Below are 13,902 nucleotides of genomic sequence, written 5' to 3'. Positions count from 1 at the left end.
AAATATGTTTATAAACAAATTATAAACTATATATAAACTGAAAATGTTTAACATCTTTTTCTTTTTTTGCAAAATATAAATATTCTATATTCTCATTTAAAGCGGTTATTTCAAAAAGAGGTTTCCAACTTCAAGAATGTGCGTCATATATTACCATACATGTTTTACTGTTTATCTTAAAACTGACTCTTTGTTGCAACAAGTATTGCCAAAACCAATGAGAAATTATATACATGTATTATTTATGTTTTATTAATTTTATATCCATCTTCATACGGTGATTTTCTTGAAATACTGAGGCTATAAACCATACTCTGTATGGCTGGATTCAGTGTTGTTTTCTTGTTGTTTTTTTTTATAATTCTGGAGTACATTTCAATTTTGTAATAGAGCTCAGCTTTAGCTGAAGCTAGCAAGCGTGAGATAAATTGCACATTTCATTATCTTTTTAAAAGACTCAATAATTCCGTGACTGCTATTAATTTTCTTGGTTGCGGTCTGTACCGATGAGCCTTTTGAGGGGTCTTCTTGCAGATTATATTACTAATAGATAAACTGTAAATATGCTGAAACAATTTTGCGCATAATAAGATTAAAATAATACGCTTATTGTGTGTATAAATTCTTATTTTATTTGCAGATCTTTCACACATTGTTTCGTTTACATAATGACGACTAAACGGAAATGGTACGCTAAACATCCGATTTTTCTGATAAGAAACGCCCCCCTTGGATATTGTTGCTATGTCTCACAAGCTTTCTCCAAAATGGCGGATACACATGATTCCGCTATGACGGATTCTCTTTTATAAAGTATCTAAATCTTCTACTCATTACTGTAAAAAGATCAAAAACCTGTCGGATCACACGCTAAATGAATCATTTAATAATTTACATTAATTCCATGAAGAAAAGTGATGAAATGTAGCTGTTAAATGTCGGTGACCGAAATTTGAAGATCGCCGTTCACATGTGTATGTTTTATTTGCCTTAAAGAATTCCGTTTTCTCGGGTGCAGCATCGTATGAAAATCCTGTGACACCTGTCTGAGAACCAATTCAAAAATACATGTAGCTGTAATTTCTTGAAATGATACACTTGATAAATGAACATGCTACTTGGGTTTCCACAATAATTTAATACATATGGTCACTTCTTTTCTTATTTCTAGATGTCATATTTACATTTTATATGTAAAGCATCTCTTTTTTCACACATGACCGTGTCGAGAACGAAAAATTTAGAACTTTACAGTCTGTAGGTACTTAGTTACGGTAAGCTTGTGAGACACAATGGCGCCTTAGCAACAAAGTCTGCGGATCGACGGATAACGCTTTATCTTTTTGGCCAATATTATTGGTTTGATTGACAGACCGGATCCATGCATTGGCTGATTTAGACTAATTTAAGAATGATCTTTAAGTTGCGCATGTTTTTCTTATAAAACAAGTCAGCTTTTTCTGGATTAACTTAAAATTTTAAGAATGTTTCTCATTGCAGAGTTGGTGCAGCCGTTCGGCGCATGCGCGGAATTATTATCAAATGGAACGCACGGCAAAAATACTCATTTTTTTGCATGTCCGCATGCATTTAGTGTATAATGTGCATAATATATTGACTAAAGGTTAGGGTTAGGATCACCATGGTTACAAAATATATACATTTAAGGTATTTTTGTTCAAATTTAGTTAATCCGGTATATACCGGAGTCTGTAATATATCACGGGCGCACCAACTCTGTATTTAGTCACAGCCAAATTTTAAAGGTACACTAGACCACAATATTAAGAACTTCAAGATTATGAGTATAAACAGTATTATGTATTAGGTGTAAAACAATACAAACTCAGTACATGTAGAGCTAAACAGGGTATAAATATGAACTACCATTAAACGTGGAAGTTTTAAAAGTACTCTACGGCGTTTAATTACGCTGTAGCTCTACATTCACAATTAATGTATAATTATATTCAGTATTAAATGTTAAGTACATTTGATGAGGAGTTTCTTTTTACAATTATTATGTAAATATCGAAAGACTAATTATTGTAGTGAAAGATGGGCATAACTTTTTGTCAAATTGTTGTTAAATATGTCTTCTTTCTCAAGCTAAGTTAAATAGGGGCAAAGGACAAATTTGAACTTCCAAACATTTGTGTTGATACCGGTGCGAAAAAAAATCATTAAAAATACTGTTTTGAGAAATGTCAGGGAAGTTTAGAGCTGATTTATTACATACACTTGTCATCATATGACATTTACAGCCTTCTATGATAGAAATGAGTAAAACTCCGGTTTTAGGACACTAAATTTTGAGGCAAAAATGGTCACTCACTGCGCGACCTGTCTTATCTGCCTGCGAATGACTGTCCTAAAACATGTATATTTTTAAAGCAAGTGACCAGACGAAATTAATGGTGGTAAGAAAAGTGTCTCACAACCGTTTACTTTTTCCGCAAATTTGAGCTAAATCTAGTCGGATGGATGCCCGTTTCCATTTCGTTGGAATGCGTTACCAGGGGGTAAACCCGGCCGTCTACGCGGAGCTACCTATTTATTTTACACAATTACTACTCGTCCGCGGGATTCCTTAGTTCTATAAACACCATAAATTACCAGTTGAATATAAATGCCTTTAATTTTTTAATTTTTTTTTTAAATACGAAACTGGTCACTTCTTTACACCAAGTCAAAGTTTACAGCGAAAAAAAGACAGTCAAAGATAATGGTATATGGTAGACAGATTTGGTGGCACAAAACAAAACGTGTTGGGTTAAAATGGTTGAACGATGAATTATCTAACATCTAATCTGGCGTTGTATTACAAACCTATTGTTCGCAAACAAGACATATTATAACCTAATGCTCATTGTCAATGTCATTTCTTCATCAACAAAATAAAACTACAATCATTTCATCACACAATATTACGTGAAGAAGTTTGTAAACTCCGGTACATGTAAAAGAAGATAATACAAAATGTACATAACATTAAAACTTACCTATCCAATATATATATATTTACAGATCGTATTGGCGAATCTTGGAGCATGGTGACATAAATGTCTAACTGCTTCATTATATTAAAACACATATGACTATACTGAATATCATAACTAACGTCTTTAATCAAAATTTAATGTGATATGTAACAGGATCCTAGTAATATGAGCGTCTCTTTGTACCTGTTCAAAGCTAATATACTTGACATATTTATTCAGTGAAGCTTTTTATGGTAGGAAACTTAAATGTTGGTATAATAAAATGAATGGAGAAACGACAAAAAACTGACACGACTAGTATAATGTTCTTTTTTATTAGTATAACATTGCTAGTGACAAATTTTGTTATGGGTAGAACTGCATACTTGAATGTTATTAGGTTTGTATCTAGCAATATGTACCTGTTTTGTAACGGAAATATTGCATGGCTTTAGGAGCGCATTATTATTCTGAAGAAAAAAAAAACAACAACAAAACTTCTTGGTGCAACTCTAACAATATTTTGATAACGTACATTACGCATCTAAGCTAAAAGATTTTTTATTATTATTATTATACCACATTTATATAGCACTCTTTTCATGCACGTGCACACGTTCAAAAGTGCTTCACAGAAAAATTGCAAAAATACTAACAAATACACATACAAAAATAATGCATTCCACATTAACAAAATTCATAAATGTAAAACGTATAGATTAAACAAGACAAACATACATACATATTTAAAAGTATTTAGGTTACCCTAGGATAAAATGCTGTTCTACGCAGATTTATGAAGAAGAAGAAGAAGAAAAGAAAGCATCAATGTATCGGTCAGTTAACAAAATATTGTACAAAGAAGTGGGATTTTAGCAGGCTTTTGAAAGCAGCTAGCGTGTCAGCTTCCCTGATCTTGACAGGAAGGGAGTTCCAAAGCTTCGGAGCAGTGCAAGAAAAGCTGCGATTGCCATACATCATGGTTTTAGTTTTTGGCATAACCAATGACAGTATGTCTTGTGATCTTAGGTTTCTGACCGGTTTATACACTTCTATCATATAACTAATATAGGCAGGGGACTGATTGTGTAAAGCCTTAAATGTGTGGGTCAGAACCTTGTACTGCACCCTGTATTTTACTGGCAACCAATGGAGCTCCTTCAGAACCGGTGTTATATGATTGCGACGGGGCGTCTTGGTGGTGACGCGAGCTGCCGCGTTCTGGACATGTTGCAACTTGTTAAGTGTGTTGTTTGGTATACCACTTAACAAGGCATTACAGTAGTCTAACCGTGAAGTAACCAGACTGTTGATAAGGGTCTTTGAGGCATCACTGGTAAGATACCGTCTGATGTGACCTATTCTGCGAAGTTGTGCATAACCAGCCTGGCACACAGAGTTGACTTGTTGTTCCATATCCATACTGCTGTCAAGTACTGCACCAAGATTCCTAACACATTTTGTGGATTTTATCACAGAGTCACCGATCTTAATAGAGACGTCATCAATGTACTTGGGAGTTACGCTTCGATGTGAATAGCATTACCTCCGTTTTATCAGCATTAAGCTTCAGCATGTTGCAATGCATCCACGAGACAATTTCAGCCAGACAGCTCTCAATGCGGCGCAAAGGCTCACTTCTAGCCACAGCCTCTATCGGCTTAAAGGATAGGTATAATTGAGAGTCATCGGCATAGAAATGGTGTAGAAGTCCATGACGTCTGCATAAGGCACCACGGGTTTAGTGTACATGATATAGTTCTTTGGACCAAGCACTGATCCCTTGGGCACACTGTATTTCATCAACATAGGCGTCGACAACTCACCGTCAACGCACACAGTTTGACAGCGGTCACTAAGACATGATGACATCCATGCAAGTGCTTTGTCTGTGACTCCAAAATGATGTTCAAGTCGGTGTAACAGCGTTTGGTGGTCAATCGTGTCTAAAGCTGCAGACAGATCGAGTAATACGAGGACTGTTACAGAATTTTGGTCAAGGGATGTGAGGATGTCATTCTGTACCTTTATCAAAGCCGACTCAGTTGAATGAAACTTTCTGTAAGCAGACTTACAGTGATGTAAATGTATACTCTAAACTGAGTAAAACTGAATGTCAATATGGAAAATATAGACGTTTAATATTCCTTTGTTACTTATAATGTAACGGAGTTTATAACTTAGTATGTGGTAAAGATTATTAGTTACACTCACTGCTTGTTGGTGACAGGATACGGGATATACGCTGTCGAGGAAATCCATATCAAGCGAGAGCAATAAGCTGTGTAAACGATTTTATCTTGCCGACTACCTTTTACTTACATGCTATAATCAACACATTTTGTAAATAACAAAGCTTCTTACAGTGCAGACGGGAATCCTAGCTTCGCTCTCGCCTGATATGGATTTCCTCGACAGCGTATATCCCGTATCCTGTCACCAACAAGCTGTGTAAACGGTTTTATATTGCCGACTACCTTTTACTTACATGCTATAATCAACACATTTTGTAAATAACAAAGCTTCTTACAGTGCAGACGGGAATCCTACAGTCATTTGTTTGGTCATCAGGTTTTGTTTATAGTTGATTTACAACAGTCATAAAATGCACAGTGACCTGTGTTTTGGTTAAATTACAAAACACAAAAGCTCATTTACACAGGTTATGAACTGGTTTAGATCAGAAACACTAAAAAAAAATCTTGTCCCATCCCTTCGAAAGTCACCGGATTTCACGATGTCACAAATGTCTTGATACTTAGGCTTTCATCCCGTTTCCTGTTAAATCATTTATCTTGCACGTAGATTAAATGATCCTACAACAAACTGCTAACAAATATGTCAATTCCTTTATTTTACGATGATTTAACTTAAAACAAAATTTCAACTTCCGTGTATCCTATACAGAGTTATTCCGCTTTTACGGCTAACTTTTGTCAAACTTCATGAGCCTCAACTTAAGTAGAATGAAATCGGCAAGAAAACACTAAATTTACTCTTGGAAATGGTACTATCGCTGGAGCTAATAAATAATCTGACTTGATTCAATTACGCCAGCAGTGTGGCAGCCATTTTGTTTTTATCAAAATTCATATCTGAAATATACTAGCAGGATATGGAATATATCCTGTCTCCATGTGACGTCTATTGACCAATAGAAATGCAAGAAACTTGTAGGAGGCAAGATAAACTTGCATATGTGACGGGTAATGCAAAAGTGATATCCTGTTGATAAAGCTTTGTTACACCTCAATATGGTAGCAACGCACTTTGGTAGTCACTACCAAAATTCGGCCGAGTTTTGGTAGTGAGAAAATGCGTTGCAATTGTACATATGATGTGTAAAGGATCATGGAATAGAACGTGTTTCGGTAGTGTTTTTTTTTTCTACCTCAGGGGCTGTGCTCATTTTTATATTACGCACAAAAGAGAGAGATAAAAGGGGGATGTCTCCTATAAAAATGGCGCGGGAGTGGGTTCGGAGCTCCCCACCCGAGATATAGTAACCAAAATGTAGATTCCTGCACGTGTAAAACGGGCCTCAAACGACGCGTCCTATGCAATAACATTGTATTGTTTTGTTGTTTTATTGTGCTAGTGTTGTCGGAGGGATAGTCCACCGAGATTTTTTTAAAGCACGAAAATGTTGAATTCTGTAAAACGATGTAAAAATGTAAGGATGGCACGTGGGTGCTCTTCCTAGATATTTTTAAAACATCCCACATAAACATAAATGGTGAATTCCATGCGTGGTTTAATGGTGTTAGATAATTATTTCCGGCAAAATCTTTTCTCTTTAAAGAAGATTGGTTTCATAAGTCCACCACAAATATCTTTGAAACACAACGTGAAAGAATGATAAAATGTGGACATGAGCTTAGTTTTCCGAAAACTAAATTTTTCGTCGTTAGATTTAGATTTTTATTTTGGCGTATAAATGCGAGTGGTGTTTTGGGGTCTTCCCCGGACAACGCATTCTATGGGTTTAGATGTGTAAGAAACATATCATTTACTCAGAAATTAAGCTTCCTCCGCAATAAGGTATACAATGTCATGTATCTTATTGTTTATCTACATTATTATATAAATGCGAATGGTCCTGATGGACAGAGTCTTTGACCGTTATATTCTCAAGGTCAAAATGTCATGGTCGGATCAGCGACTAAGTTCAATCATGACTCTCTTTGAAATAATATTGTCCATTCGTCACAAAATATTCTTTTTGTAAATCATGAGATTATTACTAATACCGATTTACATTGGATTTGTATATATCCAACGCATTTTGGTACTACATTCTTGTAAACTACCAAACTGCGTTGAGTGTAACGCATTTTGGTAGTGGCTACCAAAAATCGGCCGATTTTTGTAGTGACTACCAAAATGCGTTGCTACCATTTTGAGGTGCAACAAAGCTTATTTTATCAAACGTAGGGTACATTACATAGAAACAATAATATTGAGTGGCAGCATTAAATATGATTATTTATCCTTACGGTTCTAAACATTTCTATTTTTAAATGTCAATTATAAACTGCAAATATATTATGAAATAGAACATTGCAATTGCTTTTGTGTTGAAAGTAAACATGCTACAAAAGATAGAGGCAAACAGGAAAAAAAACTTGAAGTGGCAGAAAACTTATATACGACTTACATATATTACTTGCATGAACTTTGTTGAATTATGTATTGGATTATATACGGTACTTAACAAAGTTTAACTATGAAACAATTAAGTATCCAGTTTCTGTAATTTAGTTCTGACCTTGAGATTAATTAAGCTAGTTATAGCTAATTGGTTTATCTTGTATAATCAGCAGTTACATATGAAAATAAAATCTCTTTATTTTGTACAATAAACTTATACTGTGTTCAGACAGTACATTCGTATTATTCTGGTGCCAGCTCTAATTGGAGATTAAGATAAAAATTAAAAGACATTAAAATATAATCTAGTTTGCATTCACACTAGGCAGTGGAATGTGGGTTTAGGTATATGTATGCAAGAGTCATGAATATTTATAAACATTGTTGTATGATTGAAAGCAAACATGGTTGTTTTAGGGAATGATTTGTAACAATCTGAAAGAAAAAAATATATATAACCGTATTAATATTTGTGTTAACACTAACAAAATGAATGCAGATTAGATTTTGATGTAACATTAAAACTACCTCTGGATGTAGTTTTAATGTTACATTATTTTTTTTATCACTTGACCTTCAAATAATCCACATTGTAATAAACATTGTGTGCGGACACAAACTGGATTCAAAATTAAATATGTTTTAAACCACATTTAAACTATAGTCTGAAAAGAGTATTTAGTAATACGCAACAGCAACAGCACCAGTCCTATAACTGATGAGAAGTTTCTTGCCTCGGTCGCACGTTTTAAACTAATATGTGCTCAACAGGATTCATCTGTAACCACAAGTTCAGGTTAAAAAATATGCTTCCTGTTTTTATCAACATTTGATATTGCGGATGAAAATTACTTGCAACGTTGATGGGTTACCTGAAATTATAATGTTATGACTGGCTGCCGTATGTAATTTATGAAACTGGACGTACGCCATATATTCTCAGTCGCTATCTTATGAACAAAGCCACTTATGGTAGTGTGCTCATAATAATCTACATTTTGCATCCTTCGGTTATATCATAAAATCCAGAGAATGACTAAATCTCATACAGAGAATGGAATATACCTACACGGAACGCCGATTGTCACGACAGGTCAGTTACCTAATACTTACTACATGGAAATAGATGCCTGAAATTGTGTGGCTCCAATGTCATGATAAAATGTAAATAGTCTACATAATGATGAATAAGAAACGAGTATAAATAAACGGAATACGGTTTAAGGAATTGTGAAGAAACTTTGTGTTTATGGTTAACAACGTAACCTTTTACACAATCGCTTAAATATCTATTACTTTCATAGTCCGAGTTAGATGCCACTGCAAGACTTAAATAATTATTTAATTTCAGGTGCATCCGAAATTGTTTTACTTACAGAAAATGTATAATTTTATATCGAATGACGCCAATCACAGATCGCTGGACCTTGCCGTTTGCCAACAATTCTCGCTTTTGTGCCATTTTGGTTTTTCGCCACCGCAACACCTACAACACGCTTATCCGCGGGGATAGGTAGCACCGTTGGATAAATATTGAAACGCTTTATTGGTCTTACAAAAGAAATGATTATCGGTCTTACTAATGTAAAATTAAGATCAGATACATTTTTTGTTGTTGTTTTACAATAAAAGAGTGGATAGCAGTTTATTATAAAATGACATGTTTCGATGCAAGTTCTTGTGAAAATTCATGTATTTGTTGTTTTAGGTTCATTTAGCCTATGATATAGGTTCTCTGTATTTACTTCCCTCGTTACAGGATATGCCCCTTAAACAATTTGATTACAATAGAAACTTCTAGTTTTGCGAACCAAATAAGGAAGCTACGATATATATACTTGAGGAAATGTTATCAAATTAATATACAATGTAGTTATACTTTTAGCTCTAATCCCCCATGAAAAGGGACAACGCAAAACCATTAACAATTATGAGAGAAGACTATCTAAGAATACTGTGGATCAATGTCCATCAATTAATTTAAGATTTAGAAGGAAATTTAAAAACAAAATAATGTTAATATTCTGATTCCATTACATGTCATTGGGTCTCTCACTGCCAAACGTGTATGGGGCTACGTAAACGCATCAAGCAGAAGAGTAACAGCATTCACATTTATTATAAAACGTCTTTGTTTAAACTTGAACATTTATTTATAACAAAATCTGTAAAAGGATCCTCTGGAAGCAAAGAATGCAACCAAGAAGAATAATAGCAGACTCGGTTTGATTGAGTCTGTTCATGAGAGGTAATGAAATGTGCAACACCTCTCACTCACCCCTTGCAACGGTTTAAGCGGAACTCCATTACACATATGTTGAATGGACTCAATGATCCCAAAGGACCAGAAAACACAACAACACTGAATCCAACAACACTGAATGCAATAAATTTGACAGCAATATCGGGGTCCGACGATAACTGCAGTAACTGACGTGACATCAAAAAGATGAGTTCTTGGTTGGGCATAAGTTCATGTCCTATTGTCATTTTGCAGTTGCCAGAGCATTGATAAAGAAAGATATATAAAATATCTATGCTGATAATGAAACTGAAGGCGCAATTTTCGCATAGAAGAATTGCTATATGTTTAAAGAAAGTGTTGGTTAAAGACAAAACTTGAAACCCATTTGAGAGTTAAACCGGTTTATTGTGCACAAATACTTACTGTTTGCTCCAAACATATTTCAAACGGACAGTAAAAATAAAGTAATTCCCCCAAGTGAGTCCCTAACTACGCGAGCCAAACAAACACAAACACGATATCTAAAACAGGAACATCATTTGAAAAACAAATGACAAGGTAACATATGTTTTTGCGAGAAGCCAAGGGCTGCGTTGCTAAAATAATTTCAGTATATATTTTGACATGCAATTATAAAAGATTATATTTGAAAGTGCTTGGCGTTACTTCCGCATGAATTAAATGTACAAGTATGAATATCTAACAGGGAAATCCACGTTCCAAAAATGCATCCTCCCCGGACGCACGCACGCACGACCAACACATACAACCCGATAATTCTTGAAAAAAAACAACAACAGATATTTGTCTACGAATCGGAACCTATCGAATAAATCTGTCTATATGGTATCAGTTCCTTTGGTAATAAATGATAATTTTTTTTAAGAATCCGGGTGATCTTTAACCAAGTATAATTAATAATATCGTTTGTAACACATAAAATACCCCGGTAATACTAATTATTTACTTCAAAGACATCTCCTGAAAGCGAATGTTTACTTTTTGATTATTTATTAGGTAATAGCATATAAAACATCTCCCATAAAGGTGGAATTTCAAACGGGGGCAAACGTGCATGCATTTAATAATCGAATCATCGTTATCGTGCAGAGTTGCGAAATAAATATCAGTTGTGCGTTGACATGGTAACTGATATCTTAAATACACAGATCCCTTAACACCGAAACATGAACCCGTTCACTTGTGATTTTCCGCTGTGGAAAATTGAGGAATTGAATATCCTAATTCATACTTTTATCGGGCGAACCTAAAACGTGCTATTTATTTCAATATAAAATCTACCAGGTTTCTTGTAATTTTTGAACAAGTTTTCAGATGGAAAAACATTATGTATTTTGTGCATTGGTCAATAATCCTTGTCTAACAAAATGTTTTGTAGAATTTCATATTGTGCTATTAGCTTAAGATTTGAGACCTGAATAGAACAGGACTAATAATAATAATAATAATAATAATAATAATAATGATAAATTCTTTATTTTCAGAAGGCAACATGTACAGACACGCAAATAGAACATTAATAACATCTTAGTTCAAACATGGACTTCTATAACAAAAACAAAATAAGTACGATGTTAAATTACACGAACATAATCTAAAATCGCATTCATACTTCAACATTATACATAAACAGAACAAGTTTTATACTGTCAAAGACTTCATAATCTAAAGCCTTAGTTGGTACATACATGTAACACACAAGATCTCAGTGACTTTTTATATGAGTTTAGAGTGTTATGCCAGCAATATGCAGAGATATATGAAAAAGAAACTTTCATGTAATTAGTGCGTTGTTTATGTGTTACTGAACTGTTATTTGGAATCGATCTAAGGCTACATGCTGAGGTCATAGATAAAATTTTACCAACGCTTTACCAACTTGTGGACAAATACAGATTTGATTTTCTTTCGTAAAATACTTTAAATCAATAAGAGATCATAAAAATAAAAAAATATTTTGAACATTGATTATGCGTGTTATCAATATTTATAATTCCTTATTTATAAAACCTATGGTAATTTTTCTTGTAAACTATCCGTATATATCTTACATTATAATCATATCGCAATAGAAATTGGATATTATGATCATTTTTGTCGTTGTTGTTTTTATTTTTATTTTTATTTATTTATTTTTTTTGTTTTGTTTTGTTTTGTTTTGTTTTTGGTTTTTGTTTTTTTTTTTGGCTTTTATTTACCTGTTAAATGTAGTCGATGAGAGCTCCTTGGTACGGTTGTAAGATATTAAATCTTCTGATGAGGATGTTAAATATATTTATCTATAAAAGGTGTGTCTGACCGTCAGGAGTGAGGACAGGCATAATCCAAGTGTTCGATTCTGTTTAACTTCACGTATGTCTAAGGTATGTGTAACCTGCTACGCATTCAGATCTTTGAATTTGTAAGTTGTATCAGAAACACGCTACAGTCATGATGTTACATACTACCCGCGGAAAACCAGTCGGGTAGTCTCCAAGGAGAAAAGGTAAAGATATATGCACTATTGACAGTAATTCAGAAAGGGAAATGTTTTTAAAGTTTTGACAGGTAAGATAATTTTATAGCTGTACCCTTCATTCGGTGATTGTATTTATTCTGATGTCGTCCTTATTTATAGGTGGATTTATTCACAGGTAATTCTTATTCAAAGGCGCTTTTTATTCTGAGGTAGTCCTTATTAAACGATGTTCTTTATTTGAAAATAGTTCTAATTCAATAGTAGATTTTATTTATTGTACGCTTTATGTAGAAGCGGTCTTCATGCGAGATGGTCATTATTTATTTGCTAAACTACCTATTTTGAACCTACTGATCGTAAAATCTAAACGTATTTCAACCTGACACACATACATCCGAATCAGAATTAAATTTTTGTCGTATTTCATGTAATAAATTACATATATCATGTGTTTATATACGTATTGACCAATGACCCGTTCTTAACCATAGTTTCTTTTATCATTCTTAAGTTTTATTGATACACATTAACAAGTAAACAATGCTGATTAATAATGTGTGCGTTTTGTCTTTAAGTATTTGAACAGAGCGGTTTACTAGACTGATGTCTTACGAAAAGTTGATCGTAGATTTATGACAAGTACATGCCATTTAAAATAAACAATATTGGTGATAAGGTATGTTTAAATCATTAATTTTGATATGCCGTTTTCCTGTTGGTTTATAATAACAAAGTGTAAATTTAAGACATATCAGCAGTTTTCAGTGTATTTTGAAAGGAATTATATTTTATAGAATTTCATCAGGTAAGACTCTTTCTCCTTGGGTTGAGAAGTTAACAAATTTGTGTTTAATATGTTTTTAAAGTATGCAAGTGTTGGTATTAGATAGAAACTGTGAAACAGAACGAGGGATCCGTTGTATCTGTTTTGGTTACATTTTGAATATGTAAGTTCCATCATTATGTTATAATCACAAATAATATTTAAGGAAACGACCATTAGGAAATCAGGCGTTGTGGTCTATTTGGGCCCGCTCGATTATCTATTTCGTTGAAGATTATGCTAGAGTATTTATGTACTAAGGAAAAAAAATTACATTCATAAATATAACTATTTGTGTTTTTTTTTAATTATACAACCATTAGCTACAATCAAATGTTTTTTTGTTTTTTTTTTAAAGATAAATCGAATTTTGGCAAAGTTTCGAACGGGATCGATCACCTTCCTCAAAATCAATATCGATGTATGCAGCCTATAAACAATCAGGCGCAACTCATTTGAAAATATAAGATTAAAGGAAACAGGATATTTGATATTTGCCCAACCTTGATCTTCAGATGTTTATCATGTTAGCCGGGATTGAGAAAATATAAGGTATGTAAACATAACTGATAAGATATCTGATTCAACAAAGTCATCAATAACTTTGTTAATGATCTGTCCGGGTTCATCCACTTGATATATTCAATTTGGTTTTAAGGGTCATAATGGCTTTTGCTATGATTTGACTCGAGTATTATGTGTATAGGTAAGAGGATTCATGTAT

The 13,902-nt window shown here is 33.7% G+C and overlaps 1 protein-coding gene across 1 annotated transcript in view; it reads left to right on the top strand.

Moving 5' to 3' along the window:
- The first annotated feature begins 8,594 nt into the window (after nt 1-8,594).
- The window catches only part of LOC123539203 (cytochrome P450 2C31-like), a 51,336-nt gene continuing 46,028 nt past the window's right edge, over nt 8,595-13,902 (top strand). The window contains exon 1 of the mRNA XM_045323722.2: nt 8,595-8,724. The gene's annotated coding sequence lies outside the window, so the exon portion shown is untranslated. The remainder of the gene's footprint in view (nt 8,725-13,902) is intronic.

Source organism: Mercenaria mercenaria, chromosome 18, assembly GCF_021730395.1.
Source record: "Mercenaria mercenaria strain notata chromosome 18, MADL_Memer_1, whole genome shotgun sequence".
Classification (NCBI taxonomy): Eukaryota; Metazoa; Mollusca; class Bivalvia; order Venerida; family Veneridae; genus Mercenaria; species Mercenaria mercenaria.
Note: the sequence above shows the minus strand (reverse complement) of the source record. Positions and strands in the feature narration are given on the sequence as shown.